This window comes from Dermacentor andersoni, chromosome 8 (genome assembly GCF_023375885.2).
Source record: "Dermacentor andersoni chromosome 8, qqDerAnde1_hic_scaffold, whole genome shotgun sequence".
Lineage (NCBI taxonomy): Eukaryota > Metazoa > Arthropoda > Arachnida > Ixodida > Ixodidae > Dermacentor > Dermacentor andersoni.
In genome coordinates this window covers 123,830,031-123,852,348 of record NC_092821.1, presented here as the reverse complement: position 1 = coordinate 123,852,348, position 22,318 = coordinate 123,830,031, and the positions used below count along the sequence as shown (strand labels likewise).

The following is a 22,318-nucleotide window of genomic DNA, read 5'->3' as shown; positions in this document are numbered from 1 at the left end:
GTGCATTCTTCCTGAACGCGTCATATCTGGACAGTTGAGGCTCCGATGGGAAGTTTTGATGTCTCGCTGCGTATAATCGGGTTGGCTGGTGTACCCTCGAAGTATCATGCACGACGACAGGCATACCGTGTAACGTTCCTGTTTATTAAAAAAAAAAAAAAAATGTCCTGCAGGCGGCTGGTCGCAAACTAGGGAGAGGCAGAGCGCGGCCATGTTTACGGACTCGACCTTCTTTTATCTGTCGCCTGGCCCCCTACGAGAGTGCGGTTGGCGCGCCAACAAAAAAACTGCGTTGCAGCCGTTGCGCCGACCTTCCGGCTCGCCTCCTAATGAAGACGCGCTTCGCCAAGAACGCGTTTTTTTCTCGAGCTCGCTCGCGTTTGTGCGTGCGCGTCGATAGCTTGTGGTCGCACGTAAGGAAGGGTGAGATCGTTGAGATGCGCCGGTTATTTCCCCGATTTCTCACAGTTACAAGTAACACTGACTGCAGACTTTAGCCGCGGGTTGCGAGATTGCTCGATTTCGCTGGGCCGTCGACGACGACGCGGCTCTGTTCAGACATTCGGCACTCTTTTTAACAGACGACGTCTCGTGCAGATGCAACTCATTGCAGACGACGTCTTGTGTAGGTTCAATACTAGTAGCAAACGAAGTGTTGTACAGATGCAACACTCACAGCAGACGAAATCTTGTGTGGATGCAGCGTGTCATTGCAGACGACGTCTTGTGTAGGTTCAGTACTAGTAGCAGACGAAGTGTTGTGCAGGTGCAGCACTCGCAGCAGACGAAATCTTGTGTGGATGCAGCATGTCATTGCAGATGACGTCTTGTGTAGGTTGAGTACCAGTAGCAGACGAAGTGTTGTACAGGTGCAGCACTCGCAGCAGACGAAATCTTGTGTGGATGCAGCATGTCATGGCAGCCGACATCTTGCGTAGACGCAGCGCTTTCAGCAGGCGACGTCGTCTTTCGGATACGCAGAACTCATAGAAGACGACGCGTTTCTTAGGTGAAGCACTGTGTAAGCGGACGACGTCTGGTCCTGATGCGAACGATCTCGGCCAACGAAAGTGTTTCGTAGGTGCAGCGTTCTTAGCTGACAACGTCTTTTGTATAGATGCGACACGCTTGGCAGACGTCTTAAAATTGTCGTCAAGAAAAAGAAATTCGTGACCAAATAATGCCGCTCGTGGACTGCTTTTTGATTGTTGGGAACGTAGAAAGTGACAGGGGAGGCTTGCGTATTTAATTCTATTTTCGAAGTCTTGTGAAACAACAGTTGCAATCTGTGCTTACATTGAAGAGCCGATGACTTAGTGAAGTTTCGTAATCGAGGTGTTTTTCCGTCACCTTAATGCTAAACAAGGAAGTGACTAAAAGCTATATTCCACGGGACCATCGTCTGTAACGATTTTAAGCCCAGTCGTGCGTTCTGCGCCTGTACGTAATCGATTGCGCATCTGTCTCGGAAGCGAGACATCAGAGGACAGTTTCGAGTAATTGGACAAACTTTCACATTATAGCCTAAAACCGAAGCGGTTTCGTCGACCTGGTTAATCAGCGCAGCTACGATATGCAGTCTTAATGCATTCAAGAAATGTTTCAGCAAATAACAGATATGAAAGTCAGAGGAGCAACGTGTGTAGAACTTTACAACAGTGTTTGGTAGCTGTTCGCTTGCTTGCTTTGCGGGAAAGGTTAATACCAAGGAGGTTGTAAAATGTGCCTTTTGTTGCTGTCCGTGTCCTTTTTTACGTTCTAGTGCGATGTCCCCTTATGCGAATAACTACCAACTAGCCGAGCTTTCTGTCTTAAAAGGTTGTAATATATAATTGGTTAACACTGCGACTTGAAGTACGCGCATGCTAGCGGGCCTCTCCCGTAAGTGGTGTAATCAAAATCGTGCGTAGGGCGATCTTAATTCGAAGTGTACGTGTATACACACCTCGCAGATGTCTTAAAATACGGTTTTCAAAGCAAAATTTACCCGGCTATTGCTTACCGCGGTTGCCGTCTTGCAAATATCTCGCGCAGAGATAATATAGTATTACGTGCCCGATGGTAATATCGAACATCGCTCTCCCGGAAAAACAGCCCGATGCTCTGTACATGAGGCCACAGTGGCACGCATACGACGTTTTGTGTGTAGATGCAGCAGTCATGTAACCGACATCTTATGTAGATGCAGCACTCATAGCAGACGAAATCTTGTGTAGAGGCAGTGTTCATTCATGGCAGTCGACGTCTTGTGTAGGTGCAGCCCTCATGTAACCGGCGACGTCTTGTGTAGATGCAGCAATCTTAGCAGACGAAATTTAGTGTAGCTGCAGTGCTCATTCATAGCAGACGACGTCTTGTGTAGGTGCAGCGCTCTTAGCAGACGAAATACTGTGCAGATACAGTGTTTATTCATAGGAGATGACGTCTTGTGTAGAGGCAGCAATCTTAGCAGACGAAATCTTGCGCATAGGTGCAGTGCTCATTCACATAGCAGACGACACGTCTCGTGCAGATGCAGCGTATACAGGTACCCCGCACAGAGAGTTTAGCTCTTTGTGCTAACGCTAACGCGAGTTTAGCTCTTTGTGAGACAACTGGCGCTTGCATCACGTGACGTCGCGTAGCGTGCGCGCCAATTTGCATTATACGTAGACCACAGACGCAAGAATGAAGCGGGCGAATAAAATAGGCACTATTACCGCGACTTTCGCGTCGTTTTCCGCACATCTATATATACCCCTCCTCGCCATTCCTCCCTCGACAAACGTGAAACGGCGCCATTGTCCTCTTGCCACCATGCACTGTGTCGACGCTTAACATAGGGTATTCGTATGAACAGCCGCGTATATGTGGATAGATCGCGAAAGACGTAGTGCACAAACATTTGTCGCATTGCATTAAAGTCGTTGCCTGCCTAGTGTATAAACGTAACCGTTGCTTGAGATTACACGTTGCGTAGGATGATAATTGAGACACTTGTACGCGTTGCGTGTGGTTGCATAACATTTCATTAACACCTTCACGGAAGCTCCGCCTAACATAGATCCAACAGGTGTGTATGATCTGCATATATGCACATTGTAGGGGTCGAGGGACGGACTTCGTGATGAAAAACAAAACTTGGGAGTATTTATTTTACATTATATACAGAGAGGTGAGAGTCAAGTAACAGTCGTACAGTCATTACGGGCCGGCAGCAACTCGGACGCTGCGGCCCGCGGCAAGAAGTTCGAGAGAGGTGAATCAGGGAATGCTCTGGTTTCTCTGGAATGCTTCTTTTAAACCCTTCGAGGACTGGAAGTCGCGTCAAGTTCGGCCAATGGGAGAGCACCCGTGCGGTGATGTCACACCCGGCGGCTCCCCGCAGTCTTGCCTTGCTGTGGTGCAATGCTCTCTTCAAAGGCGGAGAAGGGGCACGATTGGGCTCCATTGTCCGAGGCTCACCTGCTCCCGGTGGTACGGCCCCGCTGAGGTGGCAAATGCCCTCTTCAAAGGCGACCGGTGCGACGCTGCCAGGCCTTCCCGGAACATCGAAGCCGTCATGTTTCGGGACCCACTTTCCTTGCAACAATGCCGGGCGATGCCTTCGTTTTGTGGAAAACTCAAGCATTGAATAGCTACCGCGGCGTACGAACTTGTTGGCACGTGAACTTGTTGGCTCGAGCGATCCTCTGGAATGTGTCATCCGTGTTTCTGCATCCCTTTCTTAGAAGTGGCGCGATTCGAAGTGGTCTGGGGAATTTGAAGTAGGCTCAGGAAACAGCCCCATATCTAACAACATACGCTCGTACATTGTAATTCGTGTATTGTATAATATCGCGCGCTACTTCTGGAGGCAGTGTAATCGAAGGCGCGTAAGTGGGTGAATCCTGTTAAGGCTGTCGCATTGCAGTATACCTCAGCCCCGTAGTATGAGCGCCTGTCAATAAACTTTTTTATGTGGATGCACACTGTTGGACGTCGACGCAGTGGTGACAGGAGGAGAGCACATGTCAATAAAGAAACTTTTTTTTTATTCGAAAGCATTAGATGTCCCATTACGCGACAAGGGCCAAAGGCCCCGCCTAGGTGACGGCCAGGAGTTCGTGGGTCCTGGCGGCATCCTCGGCCCGCTGGACGGCCCATAGTTGATCCTCGAGGGCGGTGCTGTGCAGCGCGGCTTCCCAGCGCGTGCGAAGGCTGCTGCTAGAGGCCGCGTTTTCTTTATTGTCATTTATCCCTCGGCATTCCCATAATATATATGCTCCAGAGTGGCTCTGGATTCTCATGTTTTGCATTAGTCCGTAGGATATACGTCCGGATATATGATCTGCGAGAGCGCAGGATTCGGACACGTCCTAGTTTGTAACTGCCGCCATGCGACAGACAGCTTTTTTGTCAATTTTGTGTGAGGTCGCGGAAATATGCCTCTGTAGCCTATAATGTTTCGTAATGTCATTATGTGCTGTAATTCTGTCCTCCCACTCATTAACCGCACCGTCACGTCCGGAGGGTGTCGGGGCGTCACTTGCGACTGCGGCTCGGTCCGTAAGCCCTCGAGCCGCGTCGTGTGCCGCCTCGTTGTTGCCGTCCTCCGCGAGGGTGTGAGCGGGTGTCCAGGTGATGTATATCTTTCTTTCGTAATTCTGGCCTCCTGCAAGAAGAATGCGTAGTGCCGCCGGGGAGATTCGGCCGTTGGCAAAGTTTCTTATTGCCGTCTGAGAGTCGCTGACTATCACGGTTGCGTTATAGTCTGAGCTACTGCGAGCGCTATGGCTACTTCTTCAGCTATCTCGTTACTTGTGGTGCGTATCGTCGCGCACGTCTTGCACCGTTTCTCCCTATCGATTACGGCTGCCGTAAACCCCCATCTGTGACTGTATCGAGCCGCGTCTACGAACACTGCGCATTTGGCGCTGCCGAATTTCTTCTGTATTTGCGTCGCTCTGTTCTCTCTTCTGACCTTATTGTGTTCTGGGTGCATGTTCTATGGTATGGGAGGTATTACCAATCTTTCCTTCGTCTCTCTCGGGATGTCCACCTTGACACCGTGCTGTTTGTGGTAACATATGTCTAATCTCTCTAGGATGTGTCTGCCTGCTCTAGTCCTAGAGAGGCGTTCATATTGTGCCGTACATTGCGCTTCAATGAGCTCGTCTATCGTGTTGTGTAGGCCTAATTGCAGCAACTTGTCCGTGCTGGTGCTGATCGGTAGTCCTATGGCTAGTTTGTATATCTTCCGAATGAGGCATTCTGGTTTGATCTCTTCCGCGACCTGCCATTTTAAGTACGGCGCTACGTATACTATTCTACTTATTACGAAGGCCTGTATTAACCTGATCGTGTTTTCCTCTTTCATCTCACTATATTTATTTGTCATCCTTCTGATTAGCCTCATGATTTGCGCTACAGTTTCCTCCAGTCTTCTGAGGGTTTCTCCGTTGTTGCCGTTGGCTTCAATGAGGAGCCCCAATACTCTGATCCTATCGACCTTGGGCATGGGTTTCCCATCGGCCGTCTTTAACTGTATCTCTTCTCTATGGGTGAGATCTTCCCTGTAGTTGCCTGGTTTGCGACCTCTGCGAGTCGGTCTGTACAGCAACAGCTCCGATTTCTCTGCCGAGCATGTTAACCTGTCCCCTCTAGATATTTTTCGATTGTTTCGACCGCTGTTTGAAGCGTTTGTTCTATCTGCCAGTCACTTCCGTTTCTCACCCATACGGTGATATCGTCGGCGTATAAGGTATGATTTAGACCCCCGATTTCGTGTAGCTTGGCGGGCAGCCCGATTAGCGCCAGATTGAATAGCATCGGTGATAAGACCGAGCCCTGTGGCGTACCTGCGCTGCCTATCTCGATCTCCTCCGAAACTAGGTCCGCTATCGTGATCTTTGCCTTTCTGCCCGTTAGAAAATTGCGTACATAATCGTACGTGCGTTTTCCCAATCCTAATTCGCCTACTCTATCTAGTATCGTTGCATGTGCTACGTTATCGAAGGCCTTTTTTAGGTCCAACCCGAGAATTGCCTTTGTCGAACTGCCCGAATCGTCTATGATCTGATGTTTTAGTTGTAACAGAGCGTCCTGCGCTGACAGGTTTCTCCTGAATCCTATCATCGTGGGCGGGAGCGCGTCGCAGTCTTCGAGGTAGGTGGTTATCCTCGCTAGGACCACGTGCTCCATGAGTTTCTCCACGCAAGAAGTGAGAGATATGGGTCTCAAGTTCTCAATTTGCAGTCGCTTGCCCGGTTTAGGTATTAATACGATTTGTGCCGTCTTCCATTGCTGCGGAATCTGCCCTGCCTCCCAGCATTCGTTAATATATTCTGTTAACTTAGCTATAGACTCATCGTCCAAGTTCCTTAGCGTTTTATTCGTTACACCGTCTAGTACGGGTGTCGACTTGGTATTGAGTTTCTGTAGGGCTGCCCTGACCTGTGACTCGCCGATTTTGCTCTCTAATTCGTCATTTACCTGCCCTGTGTAGTCAGGGTGTATGACGGGCAGCGCTTGCGAGATGTATCTTTTCTCGATTTCCTTGAGGAAGTCCTGCTCTGTCCCTCGGTACGTTTGTATTAGCCGATTTATATTTTGCCTATGTGCCGACTTTGTCCCGTCCGGGTCTAACAAATATCGAAGGATGTTCCACGTCTTTGCCATTCCTATCTGACTCTCCATGTTGTTGCATTTTTCCTCCCACTGTTGTTTGCATAGCTGCTTGGCGTACTGTTCTATGTCCCTGTTCAATTTGGCTATTTTTCTACGAAGCGTCCGGTGGTGTTTTTGTTTTTTCCATCTCCGTTGCAACCCTGCCTTAGCAACACCACACGTATTAGACAACAACACGTATTAAAGGAAATGCGCAGATTGACGTCAAATTTGTCAGGGTGCATGGTTCCTGTAAACAAAAGAAATCAATGGCTCTGAAAAGGAAATGTCGGTCTGGCTGGGAATCAAACCCGGGCCTCCCGAATTCACCGACGCCCCGGCGGCGCCACGGTTCTGCTTGACTAAAGGCGTGGCCTAGTGAGTGCGTCATTGCACACGTCATGTCGAAAGGCGTGGCCTAGTTGCTTGCGTCATTGGGCACGTGACGGCGCAGCCAATGGGGAGGAGGTGGCGCCACGTCGAGAGTATAAAATGACTGCATAAATTATAAAAAAAAGCATTAAGGTCCAATTGAATTCCACTGAGCGGTCCCTCGAGTTTATGGGCTCCTCGCGGGCAAGCGAGCGCGTTCGGACGCTTGGCGAAGATAGAACGCAGGCAAGAGCTCGCGCTGACAAGGAACGTGCGTAAAGGAAAAAAAAAGTTCAACCAAAGGGACTGTAATGCTTTCACATTCCCACACGTAAGCAGTCTTGAGTGACTCTGCCGTCTTTTCTCCAGTGGCGCAAATGATGTTACGACGGCAGAGCTTGCCGTATGAAACCTGTACGAGGAGCAATCTGCTTAAAATGGCGATAACCGTGACCCGGCTCACGATATGGTTTTTGCGCGGTTCCGTTGGCGCGTAAAACGCCACAGTTCACAGCGAGCGATACAGTGCCACGTCGCACGCGTATTTCTCTCGCGGCAGCGCCAGAATGGCTCTTTTGAGACGAGTCGCGCGGCCGTAAGGTCGCGCACATCGCACGCGTGCGATAGAACGCGTGCACGTGCCCTCGCACGCACCCGCGCACTAGGTCAAGTTTCCGTTGGGCCACCGACGCGGGAATGAAACCGCCGAATGGCAGTCCACCTTTATACCACTGCGTTTCGCGTCACAGTCGTCTTCCGCCCCACATCTCTGTTCGCAATTCTTTCCTCGACAAAACTTTCAACGATCGCAGCTACAGAGGTTCTGCAGAAGTTCTGCAGAGGTTCTGCAGAGGTTCTGCAGAAGCCATGCAAGCTTCGACGCCTTTTGTGTTACCTTTGAACTCAGTCATGATTGACGTATCCTTTATGCTGCGCTGAGTATGATTCCTCAAAGTTCTGATTCTGGCACGATAAACTTTAAGGCACATTCTTGACAGGCCTCTTTGATACGTCGGGAGCAGAGTTTCAGATGTGAATAGTTGAGAAAACTGATTACTATTGAATTACCAAACTAATTATTTTTCTGCTACTCGGATAACACTTCCGTTTATATTTGTACAGATTTTTTCTTCGTGGGAAGAAATGAAGTTTAACGAGCTGTTCTAATTTGCCTCGATGTGGTACTGTCTTTCGGGTTTACAGGGTTAAGTAGAAGTGCTCTAACACTGGTCTAACACGGGATGTGTTCGTCTAACCGCTGTTTATCACTTCGTCTGCTTCTTCCTATAAACATAGACTTTATCTAAATATTAAATAAAACAAATTTAATGCAATGCGGATCAATGGTTGTCGAGAGGCAGCTTCTGCGTTTACGTAGCATCTCAATAGTAAAATCGCAGTTCCACATAAGGTTGCGCCTATCGTTCAAGTGGTCGTTGCGAATGTGCGCCGTCTGGCGGTCGACGTTAGTGGATCATATATGTTATTGGATCGTCACATGCCAGGGCATGTATAGTGATAAATATCGCTGCCAGCGTGTCACTTCTCCGTGGTTGTTGTTGTTGTTGCGTCAGAGACACGGATAAAGTTGAACTCGGGCCCGACCTATCGGAAAACAGTGCGCGGTCACTTGGGAACACGATTTGCGTGTCGCGATTCGACAGACGGCACATGCGTCCGCCGGCCCGCGTTTGTTTCCGTTAGAGTCGTCTGCTATCTGTACGAGCTGTTTTTGAAAGCAACGTCAAGCTTTCAATTTTTTTTTTGTCCCTCCAAGACATCGACTTAAGTGACAAGTTCTAGCCTATTTGTGTCAGTGTCATCGCATCCGTCTCACACGTACGCACCGCGACCTTATATTTTCCCGCATTTCGTTTTCCTTTCCCACTCTCCTCCTCCTCCTCCTCCTCCTAGGGTATTTCTGTCTCATGTCCCCTTTCCCATACCATGCGCGTGCTTACACGCCAGGAGATGTCTTCGCACTTCATTAGAGAGCTTCCTCTCTGCGTCAGCGGCCTCGCGATTCAAGCGTATGACTATGTACAACGTGACATTTAGGGCTGTTAACTATGAGGAAGCTTCACCTCTTAGGAATAGGTGGAGAAATCGTTTTTTCTCTGCGACGATCGTATCGAGGTTCGTCGCACTTATATAAAGTGCGACGAACCTCGTCGCTTCGGCGAAAAGAATATCAAACCACGCATACCTAACCAGGCTTCTAGCACCAAAGTTGCTCATACCTGGTTTTTAATTCTTTACGCAGTTATTCCGCGCAATTTCGAAAACGGCAGCCCACTAACAAATGCAATGAAAAAAACAAAAAAACACCGACGGCGCATATCTTTCACGTTAGCTCTTTTCGGACTGAAATATTAAATGTGCGAAACGATAACACGAGATCGAACCACAGAAGAGGCCGCGTTTCTACGAGAAAGCTTGCCTTCGTGCATGTAGCGTTCGCCGCCAGCGTGTTTCCCGGTAAACGTTACGATTGCAAAAGCTGCAGTTGCTGGGAAGCATGAAAAGCAGTCGGGGGTGTTTGAATGCTATCGCGTTCCACTCTTACAGGCGAAGCGTAAGCGTCCTTCAATTGGAACGTCAGCTAAGAAGAGGGGAAAAAATGCAGAAAACTGTGAAATTGACTAAGGAAATGTTCTTGCACACACAGTGATGTCACTTTCGGCGCAGGTATCGCAGGTCGAGGAAAATAAGGTGTTGCCAATGAAATTCGAATGCTTCTCCTCAGTGGCTCGTTAATAAATAACGATTACAGAGTCCTCTGAGCGGATAATACTTACGTAATTATACGCTCCTCCCAAGTATGCACTTTGGCAATACACTAAAGGATTGTAACCTGTTTTTTTCACATAAGCTCTAGACACGTATATCAAATTCGTCTGCTTCACGTGCTCGCTCTGCCAGACGCTGTTTACAGAACTACGATATCTGTTTTTTTTTTTTTCTTGTGCAGAGCTATACTGATTTGGAAACTTCGTGGGCCCGGGGCTTTAATTAACTGTTTTTCTTGAACATTACATATATCCGGCATTTTTTTTTTGTATGGTCAGCAAACTGATAGCTTCTGCGGACGATGGGTGGGGAAATGGGCATGCTTCTGATAGCTTGATGGTTCTGATAGTTCCGAAGCAGTTTTGGAGCGCAGTAAAGCGAAAAAGTGAAACAGACATATGCCTCGTTGATGAGTCCGGCGACCCAGTTCCGAAGCATTCCACGAAAACGAGTTAGATACCAGTGTTTTGGTTTCTTTATGCTTCATGTTAGATTATCTTTTTTCATCCTTCTTTTATAACATCCGCTTGACGTCGTCTACTTCGGTTGGTCGACAAGATTAAGGTAAGCTCGGTTCCACCTTTACAAAGATCACTTTAGACTGTCTATAGAAAGTCTATAGACATTTTATAGCCGACCTTGCCTTAGATTTGGACTTTTGTTGATACAAAGTCTATAGACTGTCTATAGACCAAAGCCGATAAAGTTTCTATTTCTTTTTGGCTGTTCGCAGTCTATAGGCGGTCTATAGAAGAAAGTCGATATAGAGTTTGTTTCTTTTTGTCTACTTCCTCTCTATAGACTACCTGTAGACAAAAATCAATATATTCTCTATTTTCGTCTATTATTTGTCTATAGACTCTGTCATCATCATTATCATCAGCCTGGTTACGCCCACTGCAGGGCAAAGGCCTTTCCCACACTTCTCCAACTACCCCGGTCATATACTAATTGTGGCCATGTTGTCCCTGCAAACTTCTTAATCTCATCCGCCCGCCTAACTTTCTGCCGCCCCCTGCTACGCTTCCCTTTCCTAGGAATCCAGTCCGTAACCCTTAATGACCATCGGTTATCTTCCCTCCTCATTACATGCCCATGCCCATTTCTTTTTCTTGATTTCAACTAATATGTCATTAACTCGCGTTTGTTCCCTCACCCTATCTGCTCTTTCCTTATCCGTTAACGTTACACCCATCATTCTCCTTTCCATAGCTCGTTGCGTCGTCCTCAATTTGAGTAGAACCCTTTTCGTAAGCCTCCAAGTTTCTGACCCGTACGTGAGTACTCGTAAGACGCAGCTGTTATACACTTTTCTCCTGAGGTTGCCATTATCCCTCAAGAGAAAAGTGTATAAAGTCTAAAGTGTAGACTTTCTGTAGACTAGGCTAAAGGAATGTTTATAGACAGTCTTAAACTTCATAGACAAATGTATATAGACTGTAAGGCTTTCAATAAAAAATTTTGCAAGGGCACGCCTTCAAACGACAGATTAAGTTGTCGAAATTGAAACTGCAAATAGGATGTGCGTTAACGCGGAGTAATTTTTCTCTCGCATCACAGCGCACACGCGTGGTTAAACTTATGTGGCGCCGACGTGTCGCACACGCAGAGTCGTTATGTCCACACGTGGGATATGCGGTTTGCAAAGTATCTACAGAGGCTCAAGATTTCAGTTTTTGTATAAGCAGCTTAATAGTTGTCAAATAACGGCAATATCCGTGCTCGTTTCTTACCTTTTGGTTATTGTTTGTCGGCCAAAAAGAAAAGAACGGTGAGGATTAGCCCGGGAGTAACACTTGCAGAACCAGTCTGTGTTAGCCAGGGCGTGAAACGTTATGCGATGCGTGTTACCAACAAGTGCAACACGTTCATACACGTCCTGTAGCTGTTACGTGTTTTTTCGTGCTAACACGTGTAAAACGTTCGGCTGCTCCGGTATTAGGGAGCTGTTTGTTTGGGTGCCTTAACGAAATTTCGTTTTTCAGCGTCAACAAATGGCATTGAAATGTCGTTGAGCTTCTGTTGACATCTACATCGGAACACAGTATACGAATTGTCGACTTGATAATCTCAAGAACGTCGATGCGGTGTCAGCTAAAGAAACTAGTCTGCGCATTTGATCCCCGCGGAATTACTGCAAAGGCTGAGTCGGGGGACTGTTTTATTCTTTAAAAAATATCTTGACGTTTGGGGGGTGGAAGCTATACGAAAATGTAGTGTCACTTTGTTGCCGTTTACCAATCAAACTTTACATGTCAACACCTTTCTTTTGGTAATTGAGAGTTACAGCGAGCTTTAGTATCGGGACGTATGAAGCGTTCACTTATTTGGCATAGATAACGAAGCTAGTTCGTAGGAACAAGTGTATCAGTAAACTATTTAATGCGTGCTGACATTTCGCGCATTGTTTCTATGGTTTAGAGGATTTGGACCTCCATGTAAGGAAAAATAAGTGACAAGTCGGAAATGTAAATTGAGTGCTCCTTTAAACACAGGCCAAGGGGAAAAAAAGGTAAATAAGTTTTGACAAACTTCGACAAGGTTCCTCCAGAAATGCGTTTCCACTTCCTTGCCGAAAAAAAAGAAAAGATATGTTCGTATATTAGCCGCGAAATTGATAGCCAATGTATTTTTTTTCCTTCTTGAACATTGCGACCGAAACACGGCCCCCATGAGGGCGAAATGACGTCGTGGGTATCGATATATTATTTTTGCCGATTCGTGCTGTTGAAGTTGTGGAAAACAAAAAGAAGCTTCGCAAAAGTTTTCACTTCGAGCATTTCCTTGCGCCTGAACGTAGCGTCACCTCTATCGATAAACAATCAATTGGTCCCAAACTAGACGCTGTCAAAATTTATATTGTTCATAAATCCTTTGTTTTGTTTTTCGCCCAGCAGGCCGCTGCTGGGCAACACACAGCGCAACACACACACACGCACACGCACACACACATTGTGAGAACAAACTGGCATATTACACGGGAAAAGAAGACGTGGACATTGGTTGCGGGTTCAAGTTCTAAGAAACAAAAGCATTGCTTGGCCTGAAACAACTAGCGCATTAATCGTGGAAACAGCTTTTATGGAAGGTAAAAGCGCCGTGCGCACAAATCTTGTCACAGCTATCCCATAAGGCGCTATTTTATATTTGTCATATCTAAACCGTGCCGGGTAGCCAACCGATATTACGTCTGGTTAAACTCCCTGCCTTCCTATTCATCGTTTCTCTTCTTCTCTGTAATAGGTGAAGATTTTTTTTTACTGTGTGCGCACTGCATTTTTACTAGTGTAAGTGCTCTAATATTTCACTTCTGGCTTAATTTTTTTTAGCGCCATCCGGCTATATATAAGTGTGTACAGCTGCCAATAACTAAGGGAGTTGGGTCACTTTTACCCTATGCGGTTGCCCAGTGACGTCATCGCTGCCGCCAAGTTAGGGCATGCGGCGTGTCGAAAAAGCTGCGTGTACGGGTTCACTTCAAGTGCACCCGTATTGCAAACTGAGCGGCTACAATTACTAAAGTGCAATGTGTGCCGTAAAGTAAATAATTGAGAAGCTAATTAGCCGATTTTCCTTAATTACCCGAATGTGTGTTTCGATTTCTCGTGCTAGCGTGATGTTCGCCTCCCCGAATAATAAACCTCGTGGAGAAGAATTATGCTGTCTGCCACAAAAATTGAAAAATTCTGGAAAACGTATGTAGGATCACCCTGTATATACCTTCATATCGCTGTCGTTGCTTTGCCCTTCGAACGAAACTGCCAGTATTTCGTACGAGTTTAACTCTTCGGTATGGCTGGTACGTTTGAAGAGTCACTGAACACCATACTAAGTTTGTAGGTATTGCTAGCTTACATAGGTTCAGTTTCCAGGCGGTCTCGTTTCCTGTCAGGAAACTGAATCTATGTAACCTAGGAATACCGACGAACTGCCAGGAAACGAGGCCGCCAGCGCCTCGACCCGATGGTACGCTAACCTGGCGCCACTGCCACAGGCAATCTCGGAGAACCCAGCATGTACCCGAGAAGCATACGGACGTCCTCCTGCATTACAGACTAGAAGGAAGAACGTATTCCCCACCCCTTCCGAATCTAACAAGAGAACAAGCAGTCACCCCTCCGAGAAATCCAAACCAGCGGTCACGTCCATGACACCTTACTACACGGGATCTCGGCCGCCACTTACAGCTACGAATGTGCATTCTGCAAAGTTCCAGACACCCTAACCTCACGTGATGTGGAGATGCAAGGGACCGTAGGGAACCATTGGCACCAAAGACCTAAGCGAGGAGCCGTGGGAGGCTCAGCCATCAAGGCCCGGCCTGGATGACCAGCGTAACCTGGTCGACCGGACTCGGGAGATGGCTCGTGTCGACGGCTTCCTGGTCTGAGGAGGCTGCCCACCCTAGGGCGAAGACTTTTCCCCTGCTCTAAATAAAACTTTATTTCTCTCTTCCCTGACCATTCAGTGTATACACTACGCACGGTATTCAATATAGTTTTTCTTTTTTTCCTTTCGTGAAACTTTCTAGACATTGCGGATTTCCCCGCAGAGCTTAGCTGTCAAAAACAAAGCAAAACGAAAAAGGGAGAGGTCGTTTTGAAACCCGCTGGCAATAGTAAAACGGCGAGCAAAAGCACAGTATACACTTCAACGTAACTTGCTCTTGGAATTGAGTTGGGTCTTGCTGAGTGACATAATTGCCACAAAATAAAGCACGAACACTCCTCTCGGAAAGAAACACAAAAGCACACGCACGCACACACACACACGCACGCACACACACACACACACACACACACACACACACACACACACACACACACACACACTCACTCTCACACACTCTCACACACTCACTCTCACACACTCACTCTCACACACTCACTCTCACACACTCACTCTCACACACTCACTCTCACACACACACACTCACTCACACACACTCACTCACACACACACACTCACACACACTCACTCACTCACACACACTCACTCACTCACACACACTCACTCACACACACACACTCACTCACACACACACACTCACTCTCACACACTCACTCACACACACACACATGCATGCCCCCCTGTCGTTGCGCGCGTTTCTTTTACCTCTTATGTGCTTGTACGCTTCTCGCGCTAATTACGTCACGAGTTGTGTACGCGTCGCGTGTCTACCTTACGCTGTTCAGTGCTTTTCTTCTTGCGCGCCGTTTTTATTATTTCTCGTTGATCCGTGCCAACTGTCCCGTTTCAGTACTGTTCTTTCTTTTTTATTTGAGATCCCTGACGTGACGTCACGATCACTCACGGGCGCTGCGTCTCGGGCGCCAAGTTCAAAAAGGGAAATATATTTACTTATTAAATTCTCTGCATTCATATTCTGTTGTATATATAGCCAAACATGTTGCCGCCGATGAAATGGAAACAGCGGTGTCGTGGGGACCACCTCACCAGTCTATTATAAAGCGATTTGTTGTTGCTCTTAAATTGGCGCTGAAGAGGAGCAGTAAACAAGTTTAGACTCGGACTTTGAACACTCTACGTTCATTTCGTGGTAGTGAGTTGATTGTCAAAAGAAAGAAATTCAAAGTTCGTTTTACTTTCTTTTAAAAGTATCGCGCCAATACCTCAGCGCCGGCACGTCATTGTGACGTCACGGATTTCCAAGTGCTTTTCCGCATTTGGTCCGTCGTGGCTATGTATAAACGTTCTCTAAACTTCCTGAGTGCTTCACTTTTTTGTGTGTGAATGCGATGTAGTCGATTTTTGCCGATAAAAGATAAGCTAGGCCCGAACAGATGCCGCGAAGACCTGTGACGTCACTCACGGCGACATGGTGCGGGAATTTCACGATGGCGTCGCCACCTGTTTCTGCTTTTCGCGTCTTTTCTGTCTTACCGAGCCTGTCTTTCCACGGCAAGAGTGACATTTCTTTATATTGCAGAAGGTACTAATTTACTAATACAAGTGCGTTGGCCGCCCAAAGGAATCAGGCGCTCTAGGGACCGTTTCTCCATGTCGCAGACCACGAGGTGTACGAAGAATGGGAACAGCACGAAGCTGCAAACCCATCTACACGAGCCTCCTTGGTTTTATAAGGAGCAAGGGGCTTTATGAGTTCATTTAATGTCTATGCCCCTTAGCCATGCGTACATTTATTTTTACGTTCTGTATTCTTTTCTACTTATTATTAGTCGTTTAGTTTTCAGTAAAGATGTTTCATCACTCACTCACTGATACAGGTCAGATAATTTCTGTGTTCAGTGTCCTTTTAAATGTCATATTGAATATATGCCCATTTGTAACGCACACGTCGATCACATTTATTCTCGCGTTCTGTATCTTTGATCATTTTCGTGATTTAGTTTTCGATGAAGACGTTTCATTACTTACTCGAATATATGGCTCAAATAGGTCCTCTCTTTAGTGTCCCTTTAAGTGTCATGTTGTAAACGTGAAGATACGCGCCTTTGTAACGCTTACGTCGGTAATATTTATGTTTACGTTCTTGATTTCTTTCTGTTCATTCAGTTTTCAATAAATGCGTTTCACCACTTAATCACTGATAAAGCTCAAATCATCTTTCTTTAGTGTACTTCTATGTGTCACCTTCTAAACGGGAAAATACGCCGCCTTTGTAACGCTTGCGTCGGTGACAGTTATTTTGACGCCACCCGCCGTGGTTGCTCAGTGGCTATGGTGTTAGGCTGCTGAGCACGAGGTCGCGGGATCGAATCCTGGCCACGGCGGCCGCATTTCGATGGGGGCGAAATGCGAAAACACCCGTGTACTTAGATTTAGGTGCACGTTAAAGAACCCCAGGTGGTCAAAATTTCCGGAGTCCCCCACTACGGCGTGCCTCATAATCAGAAAGTGGTTTTGGCACGTGAAACCCCATATATTATTATTATTATTATTATTTTGACGCCCTTTATTTTTTCTTCTTCTTTTTATTCATCTAGTTTTCAATAAAAGACGTACGTTTCGTTGCCTACCGATACTGCTCGAGTGATTTCTCCCTTTAGCGTCCCTTTATGAGCGCCATCGTTTAAGCGTGAATAAAATGGGTGCCTTCGTAACGCTTGCGTCGACGACAATGCGCGCTCGAATGCTGCCCTGCGCGACCCCGGCGAGCACGCTGCTCTCACGCGCGCCCGGCGTGAACGGCGGCGCTGGGGGGGACGTTGACTTTTACGAAGGAGCGACGCAGCATCAGCAGCCGCTGCAGGTGTTGCGCGATAGAAAGCTGTTATAAAAAAAGATGTGCGTCGCTGCTGGACACGCTGGTTCCGCAGATTCCGTAGGCAGGCCTGCTCGCTAGCCTCCGGCGTGCGTATGCACGAATGCTCCCCCCAAAGTGAATTTGGATTTAATTCTTTCTTTTTTTTCTGGATTTTTTTAACGGGCCAAAACAGCGATTCGGTTATGAGGCACACCGGAGTTGGGCGACTCCGGGCTAATTTTGACCCCCTGAAGGATCTTTAAGCTGCCCCGCGGGACACGGGCGTCTTTTTTTTTGTTTGTTTTTGCATTACCTAGGCTGTCTGCTGTACGCTCTGCTAAGCCACATCGAAAAATTTGAGTTTTTTTTTTGCTCCCTGAAATCTGCTATTAGAAGGGGAGTAAAGGTTACTACTATAAGGGACCGAACTATGCAGCGATTTCTCCCTCCCAATATGACTGAAAAAAGCGACCATGAGAAAATTTCAGTGATACTACCGAAAAAAGTGAGCAACAGAAGATAGATGACAACGGAAATCCACATTAAAATAGCCCTATACCATTTATTTAAATTTTACAACGTGCATTATTTTGCAAGCGGGAGGACGAGCGTACCGCTTAGTGTTTCTTTTTTTTTTTGTCTGTGCGGCAATACAGCTTGGCTAAAACTGTCTGCTCTCTGAAGCCTCCCACGCATAGCCGCTTTCTTTATCCAGCACTGCGTGCCAGCACAGATAGCAGATTGAAAGCGTCTTGTCTCTGGGCTCGATGTAGCAACCGCTTCGTGCCTGTCGAGTGCAACGTCCCCTCACCCCCCCCCCCCCCCCCCCCCGTCTCCTGTCGCGCCAGTGTTTTCGACGCGTTCATTCCACTCGATGTTACTGGCTTCTGAGATGCGGAAGCCGTCGAGGTTGTTCTGGCTTTGCAATCGCCATTTAAAAGAAGAGAAAAAAAAACAATACAAATAAGTTGAACCGCAGTAGTAGACTACGCTTCAACAATACAGAAGAATAACAAGAAAACATAACGTACTGTTAACGTTTGATGAGGCTGAGTATGCGTGTGGCGACGCCGCCGGGAACCTTTCGCACCAGCTCACAGTGACGTCACAAATTCTGTCGGCGTCTGCTCTGGCTTATAGTTTCTGTTTTGTCTTTCTTATCGCTAAAAACGAAGTACATTCGAATTTCTAAACGAGCCAGTGACCGAACTTGGCGAGTTTCTAAAACTTTCACTGCGCCTCGATGGCCCCGAATACACGGGAATGTATACATTGAAATCCTTGACGTCGTACTCACGTGCCGGTGGCGCTGAGTCTCGCGAGTTAATTTCGAACCACGCTGGTGTTTCTCTAACTTGAATCTAATTATACGCAAGCGTTTCTGCATCACGCCACAGTCGTAATGCGGCTGCAGAGGCAAGCGATCGAATCCCCCTACCTCGTGCTCGGCGCCAACACGCCGTAGTCACGGAGCCGCCGGGTATATTGCATACTGGTGTCGAGAAACTTGATATTCTAGACATTTTATGGCATTGACACCTTCCATTCGCGCAGCAGTCGGTGAAAAAGAAAGAAAACGTGTAAGTCGACAACACCGAAATCCGTCTACGTGCTCTAGAGGTTGTAGGGAAACGTCCACATGCGCTCTATAGATAGACGTTCTGTAGACGTTGTAGGGAAACGTCTGTAGGCCGTGTAAGAACATATTTCTGCGAGGGTCATAGTAGGATTGTTGCAAGGACCCCGCCCGGATACAGGAACGGTGACACGTGCTGCGCTTTGCGGCGGTCTAGCCTTCAGGCGCGCGACGCTGAGTCGGCGCCAGTTGACGGCAGGACCCGCCGGAGAAGGCGCGGGAGGAGCCTGGCTTATCGGGCGAGCCGGCCCGTTTGTGGGCTTATCGCGATCGCGCGGCGGTGGCGGCGCGTGGCCCTTCACGTCGCGGCCATCGCGGCGAAAAAGCGGGAGAACTGATGCGCCTCGAAGAGAAGGAGCACATCTCGCGAACTTGTCCTTCCTCTCTCCCTTCATTCCTTCTTTCCCAGAACAAACTCTGAGTCAGGCCGGCTGCTCGAGTGGGCTGCTTGGTTTCTTAAGATGGCCGCCGCCGCCGGTGGCATTGTGGCGCCGTGGTTGCGGGGTGCTTTACCCTTAATACAGTTTGCGGAATGGCGAGTTGCGTCTACGCAATCACGATGATCATGATTAGGATGTGGGGATGTATAATGGCCATCCCTTTCGAATCGGGTTGGCGACAAACAGTCACGTGTCCTTTGTGAGCTACTTGCGTGCTACCATATCGTATGATCCAGTCGTTCTGCTTATCCGTGCTGGGCCTCTTATTAAAGCTAGCCGTGACTGTGACGACCCAGCGCTCTTCCCTTCCCCCGTTTTATCTCCACCTCTGACCAGTTATAGCGCTTCTGTCAACTTCGAACTCTTGTGCTTCGGGGAAGTTGGACGTTCCCTACGGTTCTGGTTGGATGGAGGTGTGCGCAGGCATCTAGAATATGCTGGGATGTCTCGGGATTTCTCTTGCACCATACTCAGGTCTCGAACCCTGTTGCGAATGTCGCGAACAGCCGCGTAGGTGTCGTGATCTCATGGCGCGGAGATCGAAGACACATCTATTGCTGTAGCGACCAACGATATTGTGCTTAACTGCTGATTTACAGCCTCTGGAACGACGTGATAGTTAACATGCTGTTATATGTTTAGTTTGCTTTTGTGAGGACGCGCAATTCGTGAAATGTTTCTGACGTATTGTGGTTGGTGAATGCATCAGAAGGTCGCTACCAACCTCGTTATTAGGGAGTTTTATATTTTAAGCGGCCGAAGTTTGGGTGCGCGAACTGCGTAGACTTACAAAAGGACACATGAACGTCTACAAAACCAATGCGAACGAGGTGTGACGCTTTTGGGACGTGCCCAAAATCTACAACTCGCTATTTCTGTCCACCTGTCACGTTTGTGGAATATCGGAACACCCGTGGCGGAGGCGGAAACTGCAACACTGGCAGCGATATCTGTTCAACTGAAATGTGTTAGAAAAGCTGCCATGTTGCGCGAGTGTTTTTCCTGAAAGCGAAGATCGACGTACATACTTGGATGATTATGCTACTGCCGACGCCCCTGCGCAAGCAGCTTAAGTAGCACGTGGTCCTTAGGTCGTAGTAACACTTCTGTTCACACTGATCGAACTCAGCGACACAAGATGGCGCCACCTGTGCTACTGCTGCTCGCGTTTACGTAACCGTTATTCCGGTATAGCTTAAGTTCTAGCACGTGAAAGGACGGGTTAAAGCGCTTTAGTTGATGCTGGGCCACTGCTAATACGTGCTTGCGGTTAAACCAGCAAATGCATAGAGAGCGACTTCTTCTTGCGGGCGGGGGACGGAGGGAGAGAGGCTGTGCATTGTTTCGAGTTCATCCCAGAATAGCTGCGTCAGCACAGCAATGTGTCTTGATGAGATTAGGAGATTAGGAAATGTCTTTCTCTTTGTCTTAATTGACTTCACCCATCGAGTCACTGACGCCAGCTGCAGCATTTACAGTCAACATTACAGTATTGAATGCATAGTACCTTATGGGTGCCCGCCTTATGCCATCATTGATACGCGCTCGATCTGCATGGTGCTCTCACGTGCGATAATCGTGTGGTCGCGTTCCTACAAATTAGAAAGTACTTGTGAGTACTCATTTAACGAACTTGTGGTCTATATATTCCCACGTAGCTGTCTCTGAAAAAAAAAAAAATAAGAAAAACTGCACCGGCATTATAGTCGACAAGAAATATAGACTCATAAAAACATATAGGCATTCTGTAAACCATATGTGGAGTTCCATAGACCACGGCACCTTCACATGGATTCGTTCTCTCGTGTGTGAGAAGCAAGCATCTGTAAGGTTCAAACGTGTTTGTAGAAAACGTGCAGAGAGACGGATACTTTCGTGAGGATTCACAGTAAACCGCACGCTTTCTGTAGATTTCTGTGGCGTCTGCAGAGATTCCGCACGCCTTGTGTGGGTAGGTGTTTATAGACTTTACATGCAGCAGGGTGAAAAGAAACTTTAATGGACGGTCTGTAGAACGTTTCCGCTAGCTTCGATCGCGGCTGGGTCTATAGAAGTGTTCAGCTATCAGCCTGTTATTACGCTACGGGAAATACACGGTGGGCACTTGCTGCTTGATAGGGAGAGCTGTGACATCATTCCGCATACGCTCTGGAAGCGTACGCGCCGAGGGCGACAATTAAAGCGGCGAACAAGTGCACGTGCCCGCTTATTAATCTGCGCCGTGCCTGATTGCGAAAGGCGTAAATAAATGCTCCTGGGTGTTCCGGGAGCTGCATTTCTCGATAGTTTTTTTTTTTTCGTTTTGGGTCATGTGAAGCGTTAAATTAACAACCGTGCACCAGCGGGTAAATTTTTAGCATTGGGAGCGAAACTTCTCGATGGCTTTCAAGTGACTCAGGGTGAAATATCTCAACCAAAGTGCGCAGACTGGTGATTGCAGTGTGTACCACGACTACGTCATAAAGCCGTACCGTAGCAACCGTGATTCATATCGATACTCATTTTGCCGGATGCGATAGAAATGTGTAACCTATCACCAAACGCTATTGTTAGCCTAAAAGATGTCACCGACGTTGAAAATGTTGCTGAGGCGTATTTACGGGAGTTTTCAATTTAGTTTTGAAGTGCCAAGTGATATGTGCGACTTGATGTCCATTCTACGTATTTTGAGAAATGTCAGAAGTGTGCTGAACGGCATTCAAGTGAACATCTTATTCACTGTGAGTTGACAAGTGTTAGGGAACGTTACGTACATTGACATTGTCCATATTTGATGTATGTAATTGTATTGTCCTCTCTGTTATGACCCTCTATGAGGGTTGACGTATTAATAAACAATAAATAATAATTATAAGGAAATTTTTGGTGAACTTCTAAAGAACTTTGTAACATCTGGCAGCAGAAATGTGTCAGTGGCACTTTGGTAAAAAATTATGCTTGCTTTTCAATTGTATCTGAATATCAAGCACCAAGGAGGAAATAAAGAGAAGGGCAGTGGAAACACGCGAAAACAATTATCTGACGAACCTTTTGTCAGAATGTGATGGAATTGCCCTTCTGTGAGACCATTTCTGCCAAATACACAAATGCTCGTGTACTTAAATTTAAGTGCACGTTAAGGGACAGCTAGCTGGTCAAAATTAATACGCGGACTTTCCACTATCGCGTCCCTCTTGCGCAGTTTTACGGACGTTAGAAATCCCCACAATCTATACTTTTAAATTT

At 47.3% G+C, this 22,318-nt stretch overlaps 1 protein-coding gene across 1 annotated transcript in view; it reads left to right on the top strand.

Moving 5' to 3' along the window:
* The window catches only part of LOC126529009 (receptor-type guanylate cyclase Gyc76C-like), a 316,126-nt gene that overhangs the window by 2,240 nt on the left and 291,568 nt on the right, over window positions 1–22,318 (top strand). The window lies entirely within an intron of this gene.